General features: G+C 36.6%; 1 pseudogene; it reads right to left on the reverse strand.

Moving 5' to 3' along the window:
- Positions 1 to 8,275: 8,275 nt before the first annotated feature.
- Positions 8,276 to 16,371, reverse strand: part of LOC114165318 — a 33,501-nt pseudogene continuing 25,405 nt past the window's right edge.

Raw genomic sequence — 16,371 nt, forward strand, 5'->3', positions numbered from 1 at the left:
TAGATTGTCCATAGTAAATTTAATCAAAGTACAGTCTCAATTAATTTTACTATGCCTAATCATGTCTATTCCTTTGCTTCTTCACCAAATAGAAAACTTAATTAATCAAAGTAAAGTCTTGACTAATTTTAGTTAAAGTAATTACCTCTAATCAAATTAAAGTCTCAATTATTGGCAAAAACTTATTTAATCAAATGAAAGTTTCTAAACAAAATCAAAGTAAAGTCTCAATTTAATTTAAAAACCTTTTAACTCATATGATTAGCATGCATGTAGATTTAAAATCATTATTTTCTATTCAATTAAGAAGCAAAGGACATAGATAAACAAAAACCACAACAATAATCAAAATAACAAAACATATAAATTCATCTAACCTCAGAATCCATTTAAGAAATTACAGTGGAATCAACCCTTAAAGCTTAGCCCTCCATGGCTTTGATGGAATACATGATGATATGAAGGAAAGAAAATAAAAGAAAGAATGAGAGATGTGGTGGAGACGGTATTTGCCAAAACCAGAGAGTTCTAAGTGTCTAAGCTATCAGCTGTAAATTGTTAGTCCCCCTTCTGCTCCCTTAAGTCTCTTTATATAGGCTTCCACTGGGCTTTGGGCTTTATCTGTCAGTTACTAAAATTTTTTATTTTTATTTAATTAATTAGCAACTTAATTCCTGTCCAATTTCCAATTCTGCCCCTCTCATTTAGCCATATTTGCAGTTTTGACCAGAGTTGACTGCTGACTTTGACCAGTTGACCAGAGTTGACCAGAGTTGACCATTCAGTGTCCATTGAGAGGATGACACGTGGCAGCTCCTTCTCTCTCCCAAATTAGGGTTTCCGCTTGCTCCTTTGGCTGCAGAGAAGTGCAAGGTTCGTGTGGAAGCTGCTGCGACGGCGTGAGGATGGTATGGAGGATGCAGGCGCGATGGAAGCTCGCGCAGTGGTAGCTATGGCAGCGGTGACGTTCCTGCGTGGTGACTGGTGCGTTCATGGTGCAGTTTCTGGTTCTCGCAGTGGTTCAAGCGAAGGTGGCGCGAAGGTTTCGCGTTGTTGCTGCAGATGCGGAGGCGAGAAGATGGAGGCGCGGTGGTGGTTCGTGTGCGCTGCGCAATCTGTGGTGGCCGGAAGAGGTGCTGCAATGGTGCGTGAAGGTTGCGGGAATGGAGGCTGAACTGGTGCAGCCATGGCTGCTGCGTGAGGTGCAGAGAACGTGAAGATCTCGCGGTGGCCGTGAATCTGAAGGTGGAGGTGGCGCAGATTCCGGCGAAGTGTTGCAGGTTCGTGGCTGTGTGCTCGCGGTGGCGTTCTGCGCGAGAAGATGGAGGTGTGCTGCGCGTGAAGTGGCTGAACGCTCGCGGGAAGAAGAAAATGGCGTCGCGATGATGGTGGCGCTGTGGAGAAGGTTCGCGCGGAGCTGCGATGGTGGTCGGAAAAGGTTGGCGGCGGCGGCTGTGTGGAGGGTGGAAGGAGTAAAGAAAATTAGGGTTAGGGTTTCATGAGTGAGATGGAGGAGATGATGACGTGGCAGAATCTGATTGGTTAATTTGGTGAGGGTAGGATTATGACACGTGGCTTGTTCTGGTTGGCTAATTTTAAGAGGTGGGGATTGCCACATGGCATGATCTGGTTGAGTGGAGTTTAAGTGGTAGGAGGGGTGCAACTTAGTGAAAACTGGGGGTGCAGAACAGGTTTTTGTGGTCCACTTGAGGAAGGAGTGTGCAAATAAAATCTGGGGGTGCATTTAGCTCCTGATTTATTCTTTTTCAGAATTTCTTGATTTTGGACTTACTTTGTAACTTTGAATATTTTAAAATCACACTATTAATTGACCAAAAATAAATTTCAGCTGCATTAACAAACGTTAGAATATCCAATAATATTTTATGCAACTAAAATCAATTTTTATGCCACTTTTACCAAACTTACTCAATAAATCCAATAATCACAAATCCTAATTAAATCAATCTTTAAGCACAAAAACTTTAATTAAATCCCCAAATTTAAATATTAAATGAGGGCAAAAATTTGAACTCATCAAAGCATCTCTATTGCTGCACTTTCAACAAATCTCTCATACTCAATCTTCTCAGCTTCTCTACAAATCTGAATATCATTCGAAAAATAATATTCATAAACATATTTTACAACCAAATATGGAAGCAATGCTGCTATTATGATCCCAAGCAACAATAACCAAAACAATCCAGTTCCTACAACATTAAAGAAAGCCCTGCATAGTCATGGAGATTCAAAGGTTAGTCTATGCATATGTTAGAAATAATCCAAGCAAGTCTAGGTCCCACACTGAGTAAAAATAAAATATGATTCATAAACTCATTGTCGTAATGTTCATTAAATGATTCATAATATTATTGCATCCAAATGAAATTAATTATCTTAATATTATTTTTTAGCTCCAAACAATATTTAAGAAAAACAACACTTTCACAACTAAAACAATCATTTTACACTATATTGTATCAATATAATAATATGATTATGTAATTGATGAATTATGGAAGAGTGTTACAAGTTGGGACTAGCAAAGTCTATTGGCATTTGCAAATATGGTACCAAAAAACTCACCAAAATCTTGGAAATAGCCACAATTTATCCTGTAGTGAATCAGGTAGCATAATGTGATTACAGTAAGATGGTTTTGGATAGATTTTGGTTAATTGGCATTTTTGAAAAAAAAAATAATTCACAATATTTCTACAAACCTTGTCCTTATGCTAAATGAATATATGCATTGTGGAAAGCAAAGAAAGAATATCCCCATAAATATATCTTATAAATCAGCAGACTTTATTTAATATATAATTCATGATAATCATGATATAAGAGTAACTTTTAAATCCCCATAAAATAACTCATGATAAACTTAGAGTAACCTTTAAGAACTACTCTAGATTTGCTGCTATAAGAAGTACAGAGCAAGATAATCATCAAATTTCAAGCAAGACCAAATATCAATTATGGAGGTCTGAAAATGATAATTTAAAAAGAGGACAGAAAGTAAGACCTGCATAGGTGGTGCCCAGCTCTGCTTGTTTGTTTCAGTGTCGCGTTAGCTGGCCTTAAACATTTGGTTGAGCTAGTAACCCATTCACCATAGTACTTGTTCCTCCTTGATCAATTGCCTGAGAGATACTTGGTACATCACATATGTTCGATAGTTTATATCACATACATTATTTGAAAACAAAATCATATATTTGCATATATACTAACAAGAAGAAAAAATCAGTGTGATTTATCCCTTCATTCTAAAAACAATTGTACCTTGAGCATCTTGAAGCAAATGAGTGTCCAAATTGTAGGATGGTCCAAGTGATAACCCATTTGAGCAAATTTATGAGCAACTCCATTCCCTTCCCTGTATATGTGACTCACCAAGCACTTGTTAAAGTCTGGTAGCATACATTTTATATCACTGATATGTCTTTCTACCTCCATGCATCTAACTTTTTTCCCTTTCTCTATTATCTCAAGCAATATTTTCGCATCTCCTTCAAGCCAAATATTATTCCAACCATTTTCACGAGCTAGTTCAAGGCCTCTTCTAAGTGCAGTGAGTTTAGCAATGGTGCTGTTGGTTTGTCCAATGGGTTCTGCATAACCGAGTAAAAATTCTGCTTTGTGATTTTGAACAAGCCCACCAATGCTTGCTTTTACAGTTAAACTTTTGCAGGACCCATCAAAGTTCAATTTTGTCCATCCAATGCTTGGTTTCTTCCATTCCACTGGGATTGCTTCCTTGTGGAAATACCTAATCAACCCACAAACAGGACTTTACACTGGTTTTTGGCACCTAAAAATGTTTATTAGACCCAACATTATGTGTATTTGTTTTCCTATAGTAACCACTCAAGCTTAAGCAAATGACTGGGATCTCTGGAATATTGGAATTCGAGATAACTAATTGAAATTGGAGGGAAGGAAAAGTTCAATATATCACCACCATTTGTAGGAAAAATCTTTGTTTTTCTCTCCTGAACGAATTCAATTTCCACCAAAGAAAAAAATAACAGGGAAGACTAAAATTAAGACGTACCAATTTTGAGACTAAAGTTTGAAAAAGAACGAAGATGTAAGGTATGATGCGTGCCTAGAAGAAACACAGAAACCTTGAAACATGAAAGACGAGAATAATGGTAATGAAGGGTTGATGAATGGGGTAGTGCTACTTATTATGAAAGTAAATTAATGGTTCTTGCTTCACGGAAGTTCGCATTAAATGAAGTTGGAGTGAAGAGAAGGGAAAGAAGATTCAAAATAATGAGAAATGGGAGAGGATTCTTCTCCAGGAACTCTCTCAACTAAGCATATTCTATTGCTAAAGAAGATTACGTGCATGAAGTACCATATAAAGATTGCAGGAGAATAAACAAGATTGCAGGAGAACCTGACAAGTGTTTGCATTAAACCAATGACTTCGGGAATCTTACCAGTTAGAAGTGGAGGAACTGCCTATCTTTAACATTCTATAGGATTGCCATGGAAGCAGCAGTATTTGGCACTATTGTTTTGGATTATGATTATAATCTCCTTAGATAATGGAAATGACAAGTTTCCCTTTAACTCTACAGCAACTACTTAAATTTACTCAACACTTCCTCTGTTAATCTATGTTTACCCTAAATGCTACCTAGACTCTAAAGAAAACCCATATGAAACAAGAGATACTCCTTAGTTTATATTAAACCCTTTCGACACTGAATATCAAAGTAATTGTAAATTATCAACAAAATTATAACAAAAAAGCACTAATAAGTTAGGATCCTGCAGCGGTAGAGCTGGAACTGAACTTTCAAAGGGACCAAGTACAAAGCTATAACAATTTTTATTGTGAGAATCCTCGAAGAAAGACCTTAGAAGAGAAGTAAATTTATTATAAGTTTTCAACCAAAATCCCAGATTCGATGAAAGTGAAATAAAAAACAAATCAAAGATGTAAAAAAATGAACTTATAAATGGTAGTTGAATCAGGATTCAAATAATGAATCAGAGGGTTCAAAATTGAACCGTATATTGAAGATTAATAATAAAACATCCTCTCACATTCACAAACTAAGAAAACAAATTTAAGCACATATTCATGATCAGTAACCGAAAAAATAAATCTAGGAGCATGAATTCTGTTAAAATATGTTATAATAGAATAATATTAATATTCAAAATAAATATTCTTCTATTATAATTATTGCACATTAGAATTTATAATACATACTCCGATATTAAATATATGTATTTGAAAAACAATAACAAATTTGACTATGTTTTACATAGATTTTATAATAAAAAATGCTAAACTAACAGTTGTTGAAATAAAAAACTATCATCTTAGTTAAATATGTTTTTATTTGAAACTAGACGTTTGACAATATTTAAATATCTAGTGCAAAGATATAAAAGTTAAAACTAATGGTCCAAAAGTTGAAACACATCATGTCTTGCAATTAAAACAAAAAAGTTGTTCAAGTAAAAATAAATACAATATAGTCATATAGGACTAGGCTTGTGAAAACGGTCATCTCTCTTCCCTGTTATCACACTAGATGCAAGTGCAGCCATGAGTAGAATAGAACTTAGAACTGTGATGCAATGCAATTTATCCACTCTGGCTGCCCTTTTCAGTTAAAAAAATTTAACAAGTCAATTCGATATCTATTTGATTTTTTAATAGCTTTAATTATACTAGCATAAAAGTTACAGTCATTTTCTTTGTGAGTGCACGGTTCTATCTATCTTTTATTGGATAGGGTAAAAAAAGTTCCTCCAGATAGAAGAAAAACAAGATAATAGAGACGAATTAACAATCCTGAAAACAGAACAGCACGAAACACGGGGAAGCAACAATGTATGTGATTTGGGTTTTTTACAGACAGATAAGTATAAATTGTTATCAAATATAACCTTTCCCTACCATTTTGCTCCAAAGATTCACCCACGAAATTCCACTGACTTGACTTGAAAATCTCACTTACTGTTTTCTCTTATTCTTCCTTCACTAATTTCTCCTGTAAAAAAGTGCAATGTCGTCTCATTTCAACAATAATTGAGTTTAGTTCATCTTCCTTTATTTTGAGTAACAACTCTGTAATTAAATGAATCTAATTGCATTAGTCTAGGAACTTGATAATGATTTTTCAAACAAGGAAAGGAGAAACAATCTCAACCTATCTCCATGCATTTCTACAGGGCTAATTCCAATGAATTGTTAATATGAAATGAACATATAAAACCTTCATATGTATCACTATATCTAATATCTATATCTATAAGATAAATAGAAAAATAGAAGAGAGTGAAGACATCAAACCTTTCCATGATCAGAGAGTTTTAGCGTGGAACCCAAAATGAAGCCTATAATTCTAATTTTTGTAGGCTGATCAAACCTGAAAAGATATGTTTGAAAACAATGTGTGATGGCTTCTTCTTGTCTCCATTGATGCTTGCATGAAGAACGGAGGCTCCATGGATGGTGTTGGATGCAGAAGCATGAAGGAAAGAAGCTTAAGGTGTTTGGTTTGGTGTAGGTGAAAGGATTCTTAAGAGAGGTGAGGCCAACTCCTAAGGAAGAAGACTAGAGTAAACTAGAGAAGAGTTTACTCTAAGGTGAGCTCAAAAGAGATTTGTGCACAAATTTGGGCAGCAATTCATTACTCAATTTCAAGCTGAAAAATACATCTCCTAAGCCTTCTATTTATAGGCTAAAATGAGACCAAGGGGTCTCTAAAAAGTGGAGGGAAAAAGGAGTCTAGAAAGTTGAATTTTGGAGCCAAAAAGGAGCATGTGGGAGGTGTGACTTGCCACCTAAGCAAGTCACACTTGTCTTGCCATGGGAAGCTAACTCTCATCCTTGGAGAGCAAGTTTGAGAAGCTTCTAGGCTTTTCTAGAGTAGACACACTACTCTTGGCCCATTTGGCCCAATTCCCCTTTTTGGTCCAAAATTACTTCTAAAGCCCAATTTCCTTTAAGGCCCAATACATGGCCCAAAGAAAATCCTATTCTATTGGGCCCAAAATACAAAGCCCAAAATAAAATCCTAATCTAGTATTTACAAGCAAAATGTCCTAGGCTAGGTCTTCACATCTTCCTTGGCCCATGTGAAGTTCATCTTGGGCTTTGCATGCGCATTTAAGGCCTATTCCTCTTGTATTCTCCTAGCCATGGCTCTTGTTGTAGGTCCCTTGGCTCGAGGCATCTCATCATCCCTTCCCTCTTGAGAAGGATTTGTCCTCAAATCTGTAGTCTCTACCTCATCATCTGTACCACCTGCAAAAGGTATTAAGTCAGCAACATTAAAGGTGGCATGCACATCATAGCCTTCAGGCAACTCTAACCTATACGCATTATCATTTACTCTTTTCAGCACTTTAAAGGGACCATCACCTCGAGGACTAAGTTTAGACTTCCTTTGCTTAGGAAATCTATCTTTTCTAAGGTGTAGCCACACCCAATTCCCTTCTTCAAAAACCATTTCCCTCTTCCCCTTATTGTTGTACTTAGCATACCTCTCTGTTTGTTACTGGATTTGGCTTTTAATCTTTTCATGCATTTTTTAACAAAATCAGATTTTGCCACCCCTTCTTTATGAATAAAATCAAAAGATGTAGGAAGTGGTAGCAAGTCCATGGGACTGAGAGGATTAAAGCCATAAACAACTTCAAATGGAGAGATTTTAGTAGTCCTATGAACTACTCTATTGTAGGCAAACTCAATATGGGGAAGGCATTCATCCCAAGATTTGTGGTTCCCTCTCAAAATTGCCCTTAACATAGTAGACAGAGACCTATTAACAACTTCAGTTTGCCCATCAGTTTGTGGGTGACATGAAGTAGAGAAATTAAGCTTAGTTCCTAACCTTGACCAAAGTGTTTTCCAAAAGTGGCTAAGGAACTTGGTGTCTCTATCAGAAACTATGGTGCGGGGTATACCATGAAGCTTGACCACATCTCTAAAGAAAAGCCTAGCAATGTTTCTAGCATCATCCACTTTGTGGCAGGGTATAAAGTGTGTCATTTTGCTAAACCGATCTACCACCACAAAAATGGAATCAAAACCCCTTTGTGTTCTTGGGAGTCCTAAGACAAAATCCATACTTATATCTTCTCAAGGGGCTGAAGCAACAGGCAAGGGAGTGTATAATCCATGAGGCATTGTTTTAGACTTAGATTGTAAGCATGAAATACATCTATTACAATGCCTTTGGACATCCTTCCTCATATGGGGCCAAAAGAATTTCTCTTTTAAAAGACCTAGGGTTTTTTCTACCCCAAAATGACCCATTAATCCCCCTTCATGTGTTTCTTGAACAAGGAGTTTTCTTTGTGAACATTGGGGAATACAAATTTTTCCTTCTTTAAACAAATACCCCTCATTCACATAGAAACCTCCTTGAGGTCTTTCCATACATTCAGCATAAGTAGAGGAAAACTCAGAATCTTGATTATACATTTCTGGAATGTGATCAAATCCAAGAATTTGGGCTCCCAATTTTGAAAACAAGGTGTGCCTTCTAGACAAGGCATCAGCCACCACATTACTTTTGCCCTTCTTGTACTTTATCACATAAGGAAATTGTTCCAAGAATTCCATCCACTTAGCATGTCTTTTATTCAGCTTATGTTGGCCCTTCAAATATTTTAGCGACTCATGGTCACTATGAATGACAAACTCTTTGGACACAAGGTAGTGTTCCCAAGTTTGAAGGGCCCTAACTAAGGCATACAATTCCTTATCATAGGTGGGATAGTAGAGGGAGGCACCATGAAGTTTTTCACTGAAATAAGCAATTGGGTGCCCTCCTTGCAACAACACAGCACCTATTCCTACACCGGATGCATCACACTCTAGCTCAAAGGTTTTTGAAAAGTTTGGTAAAGCTAGAATTGGTGCATTGGTGAGATTTTCCTTGAGTTGTTGAAAAGCAGACTCTTGTTTTTCACCCAAATTAAAAGATAAATCTTTCTTGACAAGTTCATTGAGGGGTGAAGCCAAGGTAGAGAAGTTAGGAACAAACCTCCTATAAAAGCTTGCCAAACCATGGAAGCTCCTAACCTCTCTAACATTTTTAGGAGTAGGCCATTCTTGGATGGGCTTTATTTTTGTAGGGTCAACATGGACCCCATTTTTGTTCACAACAAAACCTAAGAAAACTACACTATCTACACAGAAAGTACATTTCTCTTTATTAGCAAACAAACTATTTACCCTAAGGATGGTAAGGACAAACCTCAGATGGTCTATGTGCTCTTGCAAGCTTTTGCTATAAATCAAGATATCATCAAAATAGACAACCACAAATTTTCCTATGCACTCTCTAAGGACATGGTTCATTAGCCTCATGAATGTGCTAGGTGCATTAGTAAGCCCAAAGGGCATCACCAACCACTCATATAGTCCAAATTTGGTCTTAAAAGCGGTTTTCCACTCATCACCTTCTTTGATTCTTATTTGGTGATAACCACTCTTTAGATCAATTTTAGAAAACATGAGGGACCCATGCAACTCATCAAGCATGTCATCAAGCCTAGGGATTGGATGCCTATATTTAATTGTGATGTTATTTATGGCTCTACAATCACAACACATTCTCCATTTCCCATCCTTTTTAGGTACTAACAAAACAGGCACAGCACAAGGGCTAAGGCTCTTTGAACCCAACCCTTCTCCAACAACTCTTGGACTTGAGACTCTATCTCCTTTGTTTCTTGAGGATTTGTCCTATAAGCTGGTCTATTTGGTAGACTAGCCCCAGGCACTAAATCTATTTGATGTTCAATTCCTCTAAAGGGAGGAAGCCCAATAGGCCCTTCCTTAGGGAATATATCCTCAAACTCTTTCAAAAGATTTTCAGTTTTAGGAGGTAGATTCTTAAGTTCAAGAGTTGTGGCAGTACATGTGAGTATTCCTTTACACAACAAGAGGCATGAAGGTTGTTCATCATTGAGAACTTGGTTCAAAGATTTTATAGTCAAAATGTTCTCATGTTGAATGACCTTGGGAGAAGGAACACCAATCTCTCCCACCTCAGATTCATCTTTAGTTACTTTTTTGGGAGAGAGGGAGGACTTTTTTTTTTTTATCCTCTTTTCTCTCCTTTTCCAACTTCTTTCTCATTTGGATTTGATCCTCTACCACTTGGGATGGTGATAAAGGATGCAAGACAAATTTTCTATCCTTGTAAGTGAAGGTGATTTCATTGGTAAGACCATTATGCATGGTTTTCTTGTCAAATTGCCAAGGTCTTCCCAATAAAACATGGCAAGCTTCCATAGGTACTACATCATATAACACACTATCTTCATATTTCCCTATGGATAACTTGACCTTCACTTGATGTTGGACTGTCAAATTCCCACTTTCATTAAGCCAATGCAATTTGTAAGGTTTTGGATGGGGAATGATAGTCAAAGCCAACTTATCAACCAACCTTGTACTACAACAATTGCAACATGAACCACTATCAAGAGAACAAATGTTTTCTAAAATTTTACATCTTGTATGAAAGATGTTCTCTCTTTGTGTTGGCTCTTTTGGAATGGGTTGGTTGCTAAGAAGTCTTTTAATCATTAGAAGGTCTCCTTCACAAGGATAGGCAATTTCCTTAGCCTCATCATTAGACTCCTCACTAGAAGTCTCACTCTCACTTTCTTGCTCATCTTGGTTACTATAATGGTCAACACCCCTTAAGATCATGGTCTTTTTGGTGGGGCATTGAGATGCAACATGACCTCTACCAAGACACTTGAAACATTTGATTTCACTAGTGCGAGTGTGTGAAGATGTGCCTTCCCTTGGTTTCTCCTTTTCCTTGAAACTTTTGTACAAAACTTCTTAAATGAAATTAATTCAAAGACTAAGTTGACACACACTAAACTATCAAACAAGAAAATTAAAAACAAGAAAGATTATAAGCTATATGCGGCCTAAGTTTTGGTAGAAGTAGAAGGCACTTGGAACCTTCAAACTTCACCACTAAAAGCGTTTCACTAATGTATAGAAGAGGTTCTAGTTAGGAGATGGGATTGAGTACCTAAGACTCCCCCAAGACACCTAACTAGGCCATGAACACAAGAAGGAAAGCATTACAATTTTACAACTCAATTTGAATACAATCAAAGTGCAAAAAATGTAAAAGGTCTTCTTGGCTTTGTCTTCTTGGCTTGGTCCTCACAAGTGTTTCACTCTTGCACTTCCTCTTGATCTCACCAAAGAGGATTCTCTTTCGGGACTAGGTACTCCACCTCCTAGGATGCTACCTTAGGAAAATTAGATCACCTCCAAAAAGAAGTATGCACCAAATATAGAAACCAAACCAAAAGAGGTCAAGAAATAAAGCAAGAAAAGCACAAAATTATAATTGCTAAACCAAAAGTGAATAATGCCATGACAAACTCAAAGGATTACCAAAGAAATGACAAACTAGAAATAAGGTAAAGAAACAAGATAAGCACTCAAATGAATTACCTAATGAATGGCACTAGAATGGATGAAAAACAACCAAAAATAAGCTAGAAAACTGCACTGAATTTGATTTTTCACTCACTGCCAGTTCAAAAGCGTGAATTCAGGCCTCTGCTTCAGATATTTTTAATTTTTTCATTTCTCAACATTTTTCAATGATTCTTTTTTAACGTTTTCGTCTATGTCTTAGCTAAAAGAGGAAAAAATTAGATTTGGATTTGCACCGGCCAATTTTTTATTGTAAATCAAATACAAACAGTGTGCAGTCAGACAGAAACTGGAACAGCAGTAAAATGCAACAAAATAATGCTCTCAAACTCAAGTGATGGTAGTGATTCTAGTGTACTTCTTTTGCCACTTTCTTTTGATCTTTTCTTTTGATTCTTTTTGGCACTTGCTTGTATTCTTTTTGTGCTCTTTTTCTTTCTTTTTATAGCTCTTACAGCAGCTAGTTTCCACCACAAAACAGAATCACCACCACACTATGCTTGATCATTTGCATTTTAATGGAAACAAAAAGCACAAAGGAGAAGGAAACTTAAAGGAATCAAAAGAAGATCATGAAACACAATGAAACACAATGGAAATTGACTCTAAGACATTGCTAAGATCTAAATAGCAATCTAAACTCAAAAACAGAAATGAAAAAGCACCAAAGAACAATTAATTGAAAGGAAATTTAGTGTGGTTTATGGTGATTTTAAGCAAGCACAAGGAAAATTCCCACTGGACATTAAGATAACTAAGGTTATCTAGATGTGAAGGTTCATTTCCAAGGCTCAAAGAGAGAAGAGAGTGTTAATTTTTAAGGATTAAAAACTGCACTCAAATCTGAAAAAAAATTCAGCAACACATCACCAACAAATTCAAAGAAAATTAAAAGGTAAACAAGGAATTAATGACATATATGGACTAAACATGACTGTAGACAAAACATATGGATCTTAAAATCAAAATAAACTCAATAATCAAGAGAATGAACTGAACAAAAAAAACAAATACTCAATTAAAATGAAAAGTAAATGGTAGAAACCAAATAGAACACCTAAAGCACACAAGGATGGTTCAAGATGAAGCAAATGAAGATGAACCAAAGTAAAAAGACATTAATACCCAAAATAAAATGAACAAAAACAGCAAGACAAGTAGGAGAAGTGATGAACAACACGAAATTGAAAAAAAAATGGAGAAGAAGCACTTAACTCACTAAAGCCAAGGCTCATGATACCACATGATGGCTTCTTCTTGTCTCCATTGATGCTTGCATGAAGAATGGAGGCTCCATGGATGGTGTTGGATGCGGAAGCATGAAGGAAAGAAGCTTAAGGTGTTTGGTTTGGTGTAGGTGAAAGGATTCTTAAGAGAGGTGAGGCCAACTCCTAAGGAAGAAGACTAGAGTAAACTAGAGAAGAGTTTACTCTAAGGTGAGCTCAAAAGAGATTTGCGCACAAATTTGGGTAGTAATTCATTATTCAATTTCAAGCTGAAAAATACATCTCCTAAGCCTTCTATTTATAGGCTAAAATGAGACCAAGGGGTCTCCAAAAAGTGGAGGGAAAAAGGAGTCTAGAAAGTTGAATTTTGGAGCCAAAAAGGAGCATGTGGGAGGTGTGACTTGCCACCTAAGCAAGTCACACTTGTCTTGCCATGGGAAGCTAACTCTCATCCTTGGAGAGCAAGTTTGAGAAGCTTCTAGGCTTTTCTAGAGTAGACACACTACTCTTGGCCCATTTGGCCCAATTCTCCTTTTTGGTCCAAAATTACTTCTAAAGCCTGATTTCCTCTAAGGCCCAATACATGGCCCAAAGAAAACCCTATTCTACTAGGCCCAAAATACAAAGCCCAAAATAAAATCCTAGGCTAGGTCTTCACATCTTCCTTGGTGCATGTGAAGTTCATCTTGGGCCTTGCATGCGCATTTAAGGCCCATTCCTCTTGTATTCTCCTAGCCATGGCTCTTGTTGTAGGTCCCTTGGCTCGAGGCATCTCATCAATATGGAATAAAGGATTTCAAAAATTAGTACAAATGAACATTTTTCCAAAGAACATTGTTCACAAAAGTAAAAATTGAAACTACAAACAAGCAAAATCAAAAAGTTTAAGATAGAAAAAGTTACAAGATGACTCATAGAAATTTGCATCAAAATGACAATAAGTATTAGAACCAAGCAAAACTGAATATTCCTAAATGGCTAAACCTATTCTATCCCCCTCCTTCTCAACAAAACAAAACAGTAGCTTACACTCCCAACAAAGATAAGCCATGAAATCTGAAACATTAAACAGATTGTAAACAAGAACAAACAAGGCCAATCATTTTCATATAGGAGCAGATGCAATACAAGAGATGACTTTGACACATGAAAAAGAGCTAAAAGAAATACTTTGTCGAAAATTCCAAAGAACCTAAAAGGAGGAAAATGAAGAAGTAATCAATAAAAAAAACCAGTCTATGTAATTTATCACAAAGTAATCGATAGGAAAACATCGGTCAAATTTAGCGTCTAGAACGTACTTACGTTTGCATCACTGTGATCACTGTCTTAGGGTTCTTCGTCTCCAAACAACGACTTTTGCCTCTTGATTGTGGTGCAGCCTCATCATCTTCATGGATTCAGGTGCATTCACTATTGGATTTAGATCCATCCAACCTGACATAGCTCGCGGTGCTCATTGTTTATCAAAGGAACATGTAGCGGAAAATTGGAGTGAAAAGTTCAACGAGACACGATTTTCATTTCGAAAATGGTTAAGGTATAGAAATTAATGGTTTGAAGAATAACATAGATCAAGGACTTGATAAAATTACAAAAAAGGAGAAAAAAAATAAAGAGGCATTCCCTTGGGTTTCTTGAAAAAACCTCAGGTAGTTACAGGGGCTTTTAAAACCTCCACAATGTATATATTTTATTGGAGGTTATGATAACCCCAAGTAATAAACCTCACCTAAAATGTTATATTTTTGTAGTGATAAAGGCTCCCACTACCCACATTTATTAATTAATTATTTATTTAATTAATTAATTTTCACAGGTCTTACAACCTCCTTTTATCGGATTTTGAGTTTTGTTGTAGGAAAGTGAGATGGTGACTCCCATGGCCACTCAAGGTGCATTGTAGACTTTGGTAAAATCTTACAAGAAATGGAGCTTAAGAGAAAAAAAGATAGAGAACAACAAGAAAGAACTCTTCAAGTTTACATGCAACAAATACAACAACAATTGCAACAATTCCAAAGCGAGGCTAGAAAAAGAGAGCATTCTAGGTGCCAACCATCACAAAAGAAGGAAACTCCAAAGATTCCTAAGTTTTGTGGTGGATGTGATCCCAAAATCTACCTTGATTGGGAAGCTCAAGTGGAACAAATTTTCAATGAAAATCATGTAAATGATCAAGCAGAAGTTGATCTAGTAGTGTTAGGATTTTTGGAGTATGCCAAAATTTGGTGGCATAAAGTTTGTAAAAATTATAACCAAGGGCCACCCGCGACTTCTTGGATGGACATTAAAACTCTTATGCGCGCTAGATTTGTTCCTACCTCCTATAGGAAGGAACTTCTTTTGAAGCTCCAAAGGCTTCTCCAAGGTCCTATTTGTATGAGTGAGTACTTTAAAGAATTAGAGTCTCAAATGTTTAGGGTTGGAATAAAAGAAACTAACAAAGAAAAAATGAAAAAGTTTGTGAATGGTCTTAGGAGAGACATACAAGACCAAGTAGAGTTGTATGAGTACTCCACTCTTCAAAATGTTTTCACACTTGCCCTTAGGATTGAAACTCATTTGAAAAGAAAGAATAGGGCAATGAAGAGTTACTCACCTAACCACTACTATAGTCACTCATGGAAGGGAAAAGCTAAAGAGAAACGTGATTAATCTCCTTCTAAGTCTCCCCAAGCACCATCAAGTAAAAATAAGTCACCCAGTGGTCATACTCACCATTCCACTTCTCAAAGATCAAGTTCCATTAAATGTTTTAAATGTTTGGGGTATAAACACATTGCTTTGAATTGCCCAATCAAGAGGACAATGATCTTAAAGAAGAGTGATGATGAGAGTGAACATTTTTCTCCCCCTTTCCCTAAAAGTACTTCTTCCCACACTTCTTATTCTTCAATTGAAAGGACTAAACCTTTTGAAAGTGGATTGTTAATGGTAAGGCGCCAACTAGGGCAAGTTCCCAAAGAGCTATATCCTTCTCAAAGATAAAACCTTTTTCATGGTGGGTGCCTTATCAATGACAAGATATGTCCCTTCATCATAGATAGTGGAAGTTGTGTAAATATGGCTAGCCCAAGGGTGGTGGACAAGTTTGACTTGAAAACCATTCCTCATGCCAAACCCTACAAGCTATCATGGCTTAAGGAAGAAGAAATAAAAGTAACTAAACAAGTCCTCCTTAACTTTTTAATTGGCAATTTTAAGGATGAGGCATTATGTGACATTGTGCCTATGAAAGCCAACCATATTTTGCTAGGTAGGCCATGACAATTTGATAGAAAAGTTGTTTATGATGGCCATGCAAACACCTATGTTTTCTCCTCCCTAGGAAAGAAGTTCACAATCCTACCTCTCCCACCTTCACAAGAAAATGAGGACCAAAATAAAATAAAATATGAAAAGAAAAAGAAAAAGAAAAGGGGCAAGCTTTCACCAAGGAGTTACTTGCCTACAAAAAGAATTTTTCAAAGCAAGAGGTGCAACACCGCTCTCCATTCTCTTCCCAAACAAAGAGAGATGAACAAAAACACAAAAAAGAAAGGGAGAGTGGCATTAAAATTAAAGAGGGCATCTCCAAGACTAAGGATGAAATCATTAAAGAGGAAGAAAGTTCTCATCAACTCACACTACAAGAAAATTGTTCTTTGCCAGCAGATCATTACCGACAGATAATAG

The sequence above is a fragment of the Vigna unguiculata genome, chromosome 10 (assembly GCF_004118075.2).
Source record: "Vigna unguiculata cultivar IT97K-499-35 chromosome 10, ASM411807v1, whole genome shotgun sequence".
NCBI classification, from domain to species: Eukaryota; Viridiplantae; Streptophyta; class Magnoliopsida; order Fabales; family Fabaceae; genus Vigna; species Vigna unguiculata.